This window comes from Antennarius striatus, chromosome 11 (genome assembly GCF_040054535.1).
Source record: "Antennarius striatus isolate MH-2024 chromosome 11, ASM4005453v1, whole genome shotgun sequence".
NCBI lineage: Eukaryota > Metazoa > Chordata > Actinopteri > Lophiiformes > Antennariidae > Antennarius > Antennarius striatus.
In genome coordinates, this window is record NC_090786.1 from 18,961,703 (window position 1) to 18,975,000 (window position 13,298).

Genomic DNA, 13,298 nt, shown 5'->3' on the forward strand with positions numbered 1-13,298 from the left:
ACACAAGCACAACAAGTACACACCTTCATGTGGTGAGTGTAGACCAGGCATACTATCTGGAAGGAAACATGAAACATTGAAAAACACCTGCAAAGGATGGAAACACATAGTTACCATGGTTGAAGCCTCTTTTGTGGTTTCGATTGCAGCTGGTATTGCAACTGGTGTTTGAGTTTTAATATAACCTTCTGTTTTCATAAAGATGAGCCTTCATCCTACAAATAACATTCACAGTCTTCAGCTACTTGCAGCTACAATTCTTTTTTTAATTCTAAAATTATTCTTTGTAAGCTTGAGAAATTTTGCCATGGGGTCTACACAAAATAGATGCATAGGTGTTGCGATAATGGTTCTTAATAACTTTGCTAAAAATTCTGTTTTTTTTGTCTTGAATTCCAGTGGAATCATTTAAAGATGGCAATTCGCTGACAGAGGATAGTATCAGAAACACTGAGATAACAGAGAGTTACTGAGTGTGGGAAGGGAAGACAGAGTGAGAGAATGGGTCGTGCCTTGTGTCAGGCTGAGTACACATAGACCTTTGCTGCAGTGGGGGAAGTTTGAGCTCTGAATTATCTACATTGTTTGAAATTCAAATTCCTCTTGTGTCTTGGCAGATGAGGCACAGGCCAGGGTGTCCATGTAGGTGACTGCAAATGAAGCATTCCGCACTGAGTTCAGGACGGGGTTTCTCTTGGCTCATCGTTCGTCATTGCACACAGCTCACTCTCTGCCAGTGAAACAGCCCATTCTTCTGTTCGTGGTAAGCTAGGCAGTAAATTTTAACAGCCCTTGTTGCTGAAAGCTCCATCACCTCCCTCAATGCCTCTGTCTCCTTAATGCACCTTTTGTGAACATCTACAACCATGACCCATGGTGCGTGATACACATTTGTGGTGGGATCATCTGCATTCACCTCGGTGGATCTGTGGAAAAACACAAACTCTGGTCAAATCAAGGCAAAACTGCTGTTAATTTCCCACTCTAATTGGTTATTATTATTGAACATACATGCTTTTTTAAAGCTGTCTCACAGTTTCTATTGACAAATTTACACCTGAGAGTGTCCCAGTACAAAGGCCGTGGTTGGATGATGAGTAGCCATACAGCAGCAGTGTGGTTTTCAGTTTCTTGCTCAAGGGCATGCTTAAAAAGGAAATGGGAATATAAGAAATCCTTTGGGAGTTTCAGAGTAAGATAAAATTCTGGAAGTGTCTCTGGTGTAAGTGTACATCTGGCTCTTAATATTCAGGTGTTTATGTGTCTAATTCTTTATAATGCATTTTGGAGAGGAGTGAAAAGCTCTCCTTGGGGAGTGAACGGGCCCAGGTAGCCCTCACATCTAAAGAGCAGCCTAATGGGAAAGCAAACAAAGTGATTACCAAGGCCCCTTTACAAGGAGCAGCTTGCAGTGAGAGTGCTGCACCTGAATAAGCAAATGCACATGTGTGTATGTGTGTATTTATATGTATGTGGTGTGGGTGTTTGCACATTCATGTTCCTGGGTACAGGATATTCCACGTTACTGCTAAAGTTCAAAAATAGTTTCAACAGAAACACAAAAGCCAAAGTAATTCTACTCTAGTAAAAGTAGAGAAGAATTATGCCACTTAGGAGCAGAATGACATCACATAGCCAGATTTTGTTTTGGTCTTCATCATGGCCGTGCAGGCAAGTGAATGTAGGGCGTGTGTATCCCTCCTCCCCACATTTCCCTAAAATATATAACCTGATAAGAATTATCTTTTTATTATATTCATTCATTCATTCATTCATTCATTCATTCATTCATTCATTCATTCATTCATTCATTCATTCATTCATTCATTCATTCATTCATTCTTCTTGACGAGACACCTTCCCAAAGTTATGGGGTCACGGGTTCTATCCCAGCTGGCCACAGGCGAGACATAGGATACACCGTAGATGGGACGCCAGCTCATTGCACACACACTAACAACAACTTTTCCATAGCAGGCCTGATGTGGTTATATTCCACATTCTGTTTGAAGGCCGTAAAGGTGGAATGGGTATCAGACATCTGACATCCGAAGAGCTAGTAATATCTCTGAAACTGTATGAACAGTGTAGTGGACTGGGTGTCATGCTGTAATAACAGGATGAGGTTCAACCCATCCTAGAGATTGAAATAGCAACCCACAGATCATTATTTCAAAAGGAGCACAGAGGATTACCTCTAACTGCACAAATGATGAAATAATCAGTGTTTATGCCTGCTAGCGTATTGTACATCATCCTATTTAACTTTGCAGAAAGACATGTGCTTTCGAAACACACATATAGGTGGCAGAGAATTGCATTAGTTTAGTTAACAGAGAAGAGAATCTGTTTCAGTGTTTTAGTGCAATGCCTGTTTGAAAAAGGTTATTTTTAAAATAGCATTATTTTGTCAGTTGTTTCAATATTATTCTGTTCCTCTGGTTCATTCATACCACTGTCACGTGTACCTTCTCCTTCACTACCCAGCCTTCACAGCTTTAACAATTGTCATTATATTAATTCATTCATTGTCTACTGCTTCATCTGCTGTGCCGGGTCGTGGGGAGCTGGAGCCTATCCCAGCTTTTAACAATTTTTTTTAAAAATTGTAAATTGTTCATTTGTGTGGATTAGCACATATTTTGAACCAGATAAATTGCTGTACATTTGTTTACTTTGTATTAACATAAATATTTGATTGATTCTATTTTTTTAAATAATTCCCAGCATGGTAACCTTGTGTTGTGATGTGCCATCTCCCCTCAGGGACTTCAGCTGTTGAATAGAGTGGCTTTCTCTGCAGCACACGGGCCCTCTTCACTCTGTGTTGACTTTGTAAATTACTTGGGATGTCAGGACCCAACCACAGCTTATCCTCAGAGGGGGAGGTGAAAAGGGACTGTGAGAGAGAGGGGGAGAGAAATGATTGTAGGCGCTTGGAGTGCAGACATGAGACGCTGGAAGCTTCAGGTAGGAGTCAAATTGTACAGAAACAGAAGAGGTAATCAAGGACAAAATTGTGATCTTCTATATTTTTCTCCAAAGGAAAAGAGTAGCAATATTTTTAAGAGATCTGTCTCACGCGTGTTCCTCAAGGATGACATATTCTTTGCTTCTACAGAAAACCACATAGAATTTGTTGGTATTGGAAAGCACGAAATAAGTTCTGATCTGATTCTGATATAATAAAAACCATGCACACTAGTAACCCAAACCCTAACCCTTACCCTAACCCTAACCACTCACTTTTTTTCTCCATGTTGCAATGTGTCATTGTCAGTTTGTACAAATCTTACAACAAAGGTTTTCTAGTTTTCTCTGGCTTGTGCAGCCGATCCAGGTGGATGGAGGAGGCCGGTCAAAATCCTATAGGCCTTTGGTTGTATGGTATGCACATTGAACACTTGGGGCTGTCTGCGCCGCAGCCTCTCTTTAGTCAGGCAAACAGGGTGCACACCTGTGGCCCCTCCGCCTCGATTCTGTTTGCTTTGACACCTCGGATGCCGTCTCCTTCAACAACCCATCTTTCAACTTCACCATCAGTCTCATCAAACCCTCTCCCACCACCTCTCCTTCCTATAACCTGGACTTTTTTCTGGTTTCTTTTTGTCAACTGAGACTATGGCAGCTTTAAAACTTTAAATTATTTTTATTTTTATGTTAATTTTCCTCAGAACAGAAGGTGAAGGAGGACTTTAAACATTTTTTTTACCCCAGTAAGCTGATCAGCCTCTCATTATTTGACAGCAGAATTTCTTTTTGTCACTCCAGAATGCTGACTGGAAATGTTTTGAGTTATAAATAAAATCAGCCTTTTTGTTTGATTCTTACTGGCTTATTTTCTTCAATGCTTGCTATTCTAAGATCCCTTACACCGCACTGGATACTTTTCCTCATTTCTTTTTTCAAAATCACATTTTCCCCTTCATCTGTCTGCAAATCTTGCTAAGCCTTTGATGGCGATGGTGGTGGAGGACCATGGCATAGAGGGTGTCAGTGGCTCCCCCCGAATGTGCTCTGTGAAGATTTAACTCAGTCTTTGGACAAGTGAAGAAAAAATGTCGTCAAAGAAGATCTTTATCTGAAATCATCAAGTCACGATACTTCCACAACTGCATTGTCTAATCTGTCATAACATGCTTTGCCCCTTGCTGACATTACCTGTCATTTCAAGGGAAGTTTCATCACTTTGCTACACATCTGCAGGATTTTGAAGGATGGTGGGAAACAACCAGACAGATTTGTTGAAGAATGGATCGCACTGACAGTCACTAAACTGCTAAAGAAAAAGGAATTTAATTTTGAAACATGGGTTTATTCCTTTTTAACTAATGTGTGCTAACTAATTCTTGAGAATTGTAGAACACTGTTACATCTCAAAGCACAAGTCCCCTGACCCTACCCCTAACCAACAACAACCCATCATAATGGTATTTAATTTAACTGATAGCATTTCTTTTAGTACACACTACGAGGCTCCTGAAAACAATGAGGAGCAGATAGCCAAGTTCCTTCTAATGATAACAGATTTTGCCTGTAGTTTCTAATGCTTATTTTTTAAACATTATTGTGAGTAATATTCATAAAATATGCCAAACTACTTCTTTTAAATGTGTAAATTTGGACAAATCATCCTCTTTCATCCAGGCCCACTCAGAAAGAAACCAGGTGGATAGTCAGTAATGAACCTTCATACATACTTTATATCAATAAAGCTTTTGTTATCTGAGCCTTAGCACTACAAAATAAATGTGTAAAAAAAACAACATTCAACCAGCTTCTCACATTAGCTGACTTTACAAAATGCCCTGTTCTCTATTCAAATTAGTCCAACAGCACGGCAAGCTATGGTAACAGGACCCATATTAATCGAACAACAAGCTAGCACTAGATTTGAACAGTTTCCTAACTTTAAGACAAAGTTCCAAGTAATCCCCATTTAAAACCATGTCCCACATTTTAATGTGTAACTGAACGCTGACTGCATTTCACGAGTTTTGGAAGTGCAAGAAAGGAAAAAGTCTGGTGATTATCCTCATACGACTCATTTCTGTTGGCACCCTGCATATGGTTGTAGTTCGGTTAGGTCAGGGCATCTATACTGGGCATATATATTAGATGTAGGAAAGGATTAAATGTTGTGCAAAGCAAGCAATGTGACACAACCTTAAAACTTTATACAAGCAAACTTACACAACATTTACTCTCACTTGCAACATGGCAATATTCTTGGCTGACTGATACACTCATCCTCCCAGTCTGTCTTGGTGACCTTTTGTATTCTGCATACTGAACCACCTGACTCCAGGTACTGCTTCTCCCACAGTCTAATAAAAAGCAATAAACCTGACTAAATTTTCAACAGGTGTGAATTCGAGTGTGAATGGTTGTTTGTGTTTCTATGAGTCAGTTCTGGAGACGTGTTCAAAATTTACGTTTGCCCAACGTCTGCCAGGATAGATGGATGGATGTACCATTCAGTGCAATAAACCCATGTCTTAAGCAGATTTAAGGTTGATTTTTTTAACACATTGAGACCTGTAAAAACAACCATACAGTAGTCGAGCCAATGGAAGATGAATGTGTGGCTACTTTTTTGACACCTGTTGAGTGGTAAGACCGTTCTTTCTTTTCAATATCCCATAACAGAAATTGAAGGTGCCATAATTTTTCCTGTCCTAGCTTGAGTAAGTGTTTTTTTTTCTTAACTCAAACCAGTCTCACCCTATGGCCCACCGTACCCATATATGTATAAACCTCAGAATGAACTATAATAGCTACGAAAATGCCATTTAAGCACCCAACTGACAGTGGACATTCACATAACCTGACTTCTAACGTTTTTCAGCCGGCAGACAGGGAGGGAGGGTGACAAGAATCTTTTACAGTTGCATTTCAGTGCGGATTATACCTCTCTCCTCATTTGAACAATGTGACCACAGGGCCTTCATGATTTGTAGATTTGCTGGATTTTGCAGATCTAATAAATCATTAAATCGCCTTATGCACCATTGAAAAATGAGAGAGCAAGATTAGAGCCGCATGAGAACCATATGCAGAGAGGGTAACAGAGGGGGCAGGGGATGAAATATTTTCACTGTCTGACTTATAATGCATTCTTTTGTTTTTACTCATTTTTTTAGAAGTTGAAAAATATAGTTAATACTTTTTTCTGCCCACAAAACACCAAGTTCTATCAGATCTTAAATAAAAATGTAAGAACCTATTAGATGTAAGAACCTATTGTCCATCAACATTAAACAATAGGACATGTTTCTATGATTGTTAGTGCATTTTAATAATAAAAGACTAATCTATGGACTTCTCATTAGTAGGGTTGCAAATGTAATTGCATGTTCTCTTCTGAAAGCAGTTGAATGTACTCCCAAATTCCAGGATATAACTTGATTGGTGGTAAAACAAAACAAAACAGTGTATATATATATATATATATATATATATATATATATATATATATATATATATATATATATATATATATATATATATATATATATAGTGTATATATAGTGTATATATATATGTATATACAGTAAATACATACAGTATATGTATATATATATATATATATATATATATATTAGAAAGTAAGCCTCCAATCTTTCAATAGAGCACACCATTCTTCAATTGTATGATAAGTGTACTGATAAATAAAGATGCATCACGTGTGTTTACTGTCAAGTGGTTTTATTGCTGGACCTAGTTTGTGGCTAACATACCCATCTATTGATATTTTAAATTTCATGTTAATTATATTTTTACTTACATGGTTTAGGGACTGTGTAGTTCTTGAGTGTGTTATGTAAATTACATTTTCTAGCACACTCTGTATTAGTTGTTTTCATATACAGATCATATTTTTTTCCCGGATTTTATTTTTGTAGTTTTCCATGGAGAAATACAGTAGTTGTCCATAGAATATGTCAAAAACAATATCCACCTGTCCAAAGGAACCAGATCAAAGAAATGGAGGATTTGTCACATACTGATGATTTGTTGTGGAGAAATGTCATCTTAGATCAATGCTTCTCAATTATTTTCTGTTAAGCCCCCCCCAGCAAGAAGAAAACATTCACACCCCCACACTATCTGCTGCGACTATAAATATCATTTGTCTATAAAATTATTATAAGTACACCTCTGCATAACATTGTATCCTTATTAAAATAAAGACAACAAAAAGAAAAAAGATATATAGTTCAGCTTATAATAAAGAATAATTTAATGAAGAGTATTTTTAATCTAGAGCAGAAAAGATTTTAAGTGCATCAATTTGCCTGGAATTTAAAAAAAAAATCCTTGCTTAAACTAAACATTTTTGACCAACTTATTCTTCCATTTGATACTGAAAAATAAAATTAAATAAAATCAAGAAATAATAACAAATTCCAATTCAGCTCGGTAACATTAACTGAGGAGCACAATGTATACAACACTTTAACGTGCAAAACAGAAATGTATAAAAGAATTGCTACACTGCACTGAGCAGTTTGGTACGCCATCCTATGTGATGCTAACATCATATAACATATCTGATGCTCGCTGGTTTACTGAAGTAGCATTCACAAAAATATTGTTGTCAATATTTGGCACGGTTTCGCTGAATAAACTCCAGCGGCTGATTGGGGTGAAATGTTTTCAAGTGGTGCCTTAATTTATTAGGCTTCATGCTGTCTGCTGCCAGCATTTTTAGACTCAGAAAACACACCGGTCTGTAGCCACGGTGAAGCCAAGCGCTACAGACGCTTCGTCATATTTCCTTGTAATAGCTTTTGGGTGACTTGCTTTTGTCTCATGATCTTAGTCTCCCTCTGACTTTCTTTTCATCCCTGTTAAAAAAAAAATCATGTTGACGCTTCAGGGTTTGTTTACAGCATTTCATATCGCCAAACCCTACACAGTGGAGCTACAACTTCCTGCGTCCACCTGACAATGAGAGCGCTACTGCTCACTACTGTAGTGGATGTACAATTACACTTAATTCTAGTACGAAAAAAAAAAAAAGCATGTCACAGGCGCCCCCCTGGCATTGCACCTCTACCCCCTAGGGGGCACAACCCACTATTTGAGAAGTGCTGTCTTAGGTGATTGTTAGTTTATTACCCATCATGTTTTTCTGTTTTAGTGATTTGCGGGACTGGGGGAGAGTTATGTGATGATTTGCTGCTTTGTCATTGTAGTCAGATGTCAAGTAAAAGGAAAAAAGAAGTCAGACTCTTGGAGGGAAAGTACAAAGCCTCACCTGGTGGTCCACACACATGCCTGAATGATCTGCCCAAAACAGCCTGGATGGTGGAGTAGCAGAGACACACCTGCTTTGTCAACACCATCTTCCTCACTACTGTGGCCAACTGAAAATCCATCCTGTATAATTGCAAACACTGTAAGGCACCATAGATCTGGAGTATCTTTGGATTCAGAGGACTCTATACTTAGGAGAGGAACAACATGGTCCAAGTATGGGGATCTTTCCTCTTAAGACTGTGAATATTTGATGAAATACAAAATATAAATACTTAAGAAATTTCACTTGTAATAATAAATACATAAAGAATATATCACTATTTAGCATAGTATATTACCTCTGTGAAGTTCTATTTAGCAGTAATCTCAAACGTTAGTCTATTGAGTTTACATGTTAAACATTGTTGTTTACTATTGCGTATTTATGTGGAAGCTGTGCAATCAGAAAATTAGAAAAATAAGTTTGGGGCTGGGAAAAATTCATATAAATGCCAACTTATGTCAGGACACATCAAACATTCTGTGAAACTACTACATTACTTGCTGCCTTTCAGAAGCTATATTTCAGTCTTTTTAGAGAAACACATTGGTGCATCTAGTCAGAGACAAAATCTCTTCAAACAGCTGTCAACATTTCTTTGAAACATGGCAACAACAAAAAAAGCACATTATCTTTGCAGGATCCGTGTAAATGCACCGCTAGCATAAAAAATAAACTACAGCTGAGGGACAAAGGTTAACCTCATGGTGGAGCTACAGGAAAAGACAGAGGATCAGCGTTAGCATTAGGATTCTTTTGAACTTTTATGTTATTCTATGTGACAACTGTTGAAAATTTTCATGGGTGTGTAATTAATTTGACGTACTAGACATTAGAAGATCACCAGCATTAGAAGATCCTCCATTCACCATTGATGCCTGGACAAAATATGCCAGTTCATTCAATAGATGATGAAATATTTCATATAAAAGACAAAAATTTGGAGAATTACCAAAATTGGAGGAATTCATATTCTGGGAACCATGTGTTTGAAAAAAATCTGTTACAGACTGGATTGGAGGATGGTGGAGTATTGAAGCGGTAATCTCTACATTTAAAGCATTTCAATCTCAGACTTCACAACAAGATTAATGTTTTACTTCAATTATTTGCTAGTTACAGGTCTTTACAGCCCACCTGTGGAAGCTGGTAAGTCTGTCAGTTTCCTCCAGATCAGCCACCTGGATGGCAGGACAACCCAGCGTTATCACCTGTGACCTCTCAGAGTCCTGCCACCTGAGGAGTGTGTTGACCTGCAGTGTTCACCTGATGTTTGAGCAGACTACCTGCTTACCAAAACAGGGGAGACATGGCAGGGCAGGTCACCAAAGAGAGAGCAAAACAAAGAGTCACATTTCACAGGCCCTCTATCAATCAAACATCTCGGAAGCACAACTGCTCTCACATTACCTACAGGACTCAACGTCTTCAAAAGGAATGTATAAGGGATTTTTCCTTTCCTCTGAACATAGGATTGTCGCAGATCAGCAGGAGTATTTTCTTTTGTTACTACTTGACAAAACTTCAGGATGTGACTAAGACTGTGGCAATTTTACCAATGTAGAAGCAATGCATTGTTGAAATAGTAGTGAAGAAAATTAATCCTTTGTCTTCCACTTCTGCAAAGTAAAACTTGAATCGGTGCGGCAAGCTTGGGCAGTGCTCTGTACATTCCCTATATAGCAGGACAAATTAATTCATCGACTGTTGTCTTTTGTTTTGTATACAGCAAGACAATCAAATGACTAGACTGACATCAGTCTACTCATTTGTCCTGGTGTGAAGATGAACTAAGAGGTTTGTGTGAGGTTGATCTGCAATTTCACCACAAAAAAATGTTAGCATGTAAACCACGTTGATTTGACACAATCCAGACCGCAAACAATTTGACTGCCAGTTCTGTCGGATCAAGGTCTGAGAAAGGTGCGAATTTCCTCACTTCAACAGTTTTCCAAATCATCTTTTTGTGTTTGTTTCTTTTTTCCTTTGGTTACTTAAAACTAGACCAGGATGACCCTTCTCAATTCTAGACTTTCCTGTCTACAAAGGGTGATATTAAACACACAATAACACTTAGAAATAAAATCTTGAACTTGGTAAGGGACAGGATATGCTAGGCAAAATAAACACATTTGTTGGTGTTAATCAAGCAGATCTAACATTTTGGCAATAATTAAAAATTCCATCTTATTTTCTCGTATAAACCAATCTTTCACAACCAAGAAACATTTAATGCATTTTCTCTTGAAGGTTGTTGAGGCAGTCATACATTAAAACAATTTGAATAACAAAATAAATAACATAAGAACTGTCGATAAGAAATATTCAGTCAGATAAAAAACACAAGGAAATATTGTCCTCAAACGTTGTTACTCAGAACCATGAATGGAAAATCAAAATAAGTATCGACATCTTATATTGATTATTGATGACGTAATAGTTTGAATGAAGTGGAATAACCGGTAACAGGCACCAGTGTTTAGTTGGTGTAATCTCTTCATGCCATTGCTGAGATTGATGGAACAGTTTGCTTTGAAACACTTCTGACAAAACTGTTTATTGATATACTTGATAGTTGTCTTTGGAAGTCTGTTTTCCTCTTGGCCACCTTAGCTCCCTTACCCCACTCTCTCACCCACACACCCACCCATCCATGGCCGTGCACCTGTCTGGAGCAGGCAGCTGTGGGTGGGTGGGTCTTGGCTGTCAGTGGAACATTCCAGAGGAGAAGTCACCCTGTTAATCCCTTGGGTTTAGACCCAACAGCACCCCTCCTCCACCCCTCATCGCCTCCATCTCTCTCTCTCCCATCGTTGTTCCTTCCTCACAGCTTTTCCACTCAGCCCTGGTCAGGCTCAAACGGGATACCACAATGTCAAAGGTATACACTGTGAGAATAAGATTAAAGGACGAGTACCCCCCACATGCACACCCACCCTCCAGCTTCCAGAGGTTTTAATCCTCCAAAATATTCAAGAATAATAGCAAATATTGTTATATCCAGATCTGCAGGTTTGTTTTCATGAAAAAAAAAACCATAAAATAAATTTTATCTGTTTTTATTCCAAGTTCACACATTATATAACTATAGCTCTCTCATTAAAAAAAAAAATTGTAAGTACTCTGCATATTGTTTTAATCTGCCTATCACATGAATATGTGCTTACATGTAATCACTGTGCATTTTAAAAGTGTGAATGCTTTGCACTCATTCACAACTCTGTCTTTTGTCTATTGCAAAATTTTCTCCACTAATTGGCAATATCACCCAGTCGGTATCAGGGTTTTTTTTTCTACCACTGACTGTGTGCTGTGATTCAAACAAGAGTCTCTTTATTTTATCACCATGGGAAATTCTGATGTCAGGCCAGATCCTGAACTTGGCTGCCACCCCATTCAGCTGGAACACATAAACGAGTGAAGCTACACAATTCACTCTGTGAGCGCAGAAGAAAATATTCCTCGGATTTTCTTTGACACCAAAGGACCTTTTTTTTACATTATAACATTTTAAGTTTCATGTTTTTGTCGATGTCAAGTGAGGAGGTGTGCCATAACTTTGCTCGGTTTTGGATAATGCACGCATATTTTTTTCACCTGTTCGATGTTTGGCCTGTAAAAATGACTGATGTGAGCAAGGCACATAGTATTCTTTTGGCTACACCAGAACAAACACAAACATTGTCATTTTGTTCTTGGTGTAGATTGTTTTTTTCTCCCCCAGACTTAAAGGAAAAGATCAAAACTTCTTTGATATTGAAGATCTAAAGTTACTCATTATCTTAACTTTCTATGAAGACTGGAAATGGGTTAATAATCACCAACTAATATGACTAATCCGCAACTAATCCGGCAAATCAATAACTAATCTCTGCTGGTTGTAGGGAGGCAGTCACATAAATACTCGTAAGAGTACCACCGGTTGTTAAAGCACTTTGGGTTTTTTTTGGTTAAAAAAACATTCATATTTGTTGGTTACATCAGCAGAAACAGCTGCTTCATGTATTACACTGTAAAAAAATCTGAATTTTACAAAAATGAAAGTTTTTCCGTTATTTTTGTCTTTGCCACAAAACATTATTTTATTGTTTTTTAATTTTATATACTTATAATGATCCCCAAAGGGAAATTAAGACCGCACACTCTAGCATTTTTGTTAATCAAACACACACACACACACACACACACACACACACACACACACACACACACACACACACACACACACACACACATATATATATATATATATATATATATATATATATATATATATATATATATATATATATATATATAAAAATGTCCCTCTCACCCTTGTGGGGTGGTATCTGTGTGTCATCCTCAAGCTCGGGTCCTCTACCAGAGGCCTGGGAGTCTGAGGGTTCTGCGCAGTATCTTAGCTGTTCCTAGGACTGCGCTCTTCTAGACTGAGGCTTCAGATGTTGTTCCAGGAATCTGCTGGAGCCACTCTTCCAGTTTGGGGGTCACTGCCCCAAGTGCTCCTACTACCACGGGGACCACATTAACCTTAACCTTCCACATCTGTTCCAGCTGTTCTTTCAACCCTTGATATTTCTCAATCTTTTAGTGTTCCTTCTTCCTGATGTTGGCGTCAGCTGGAATCGCCACATCTATCACCACTGCTCTCTTCTGCTCTTTGTCCATCACCACTATGTCCGGTTTGTTAGCCAGTAGCTGTTTGTCGGTCTGGAAGCTGAAGTCCCACAGGATCTTAGCCTTGCTGTTCTCAACCACCTTCGGTGGTATGTCCCATTGGGATTTGGGTACTTCTAGTCCATACCGGGTACAGATGTTCCTGTACACTATCACAGCTACTTGGTTGTGCCTTTCCATGTATGCTGAGCTGGCAAGCATCTTACACCCTGCTACCACATGCTGGACTGACTCTGGGGCTTCTTGACATAGCCTGCACCTTGGGTCAGATCTACTGTGGTAGATATTGGCCTCTATTGCCCTTGTACTTAGGGCC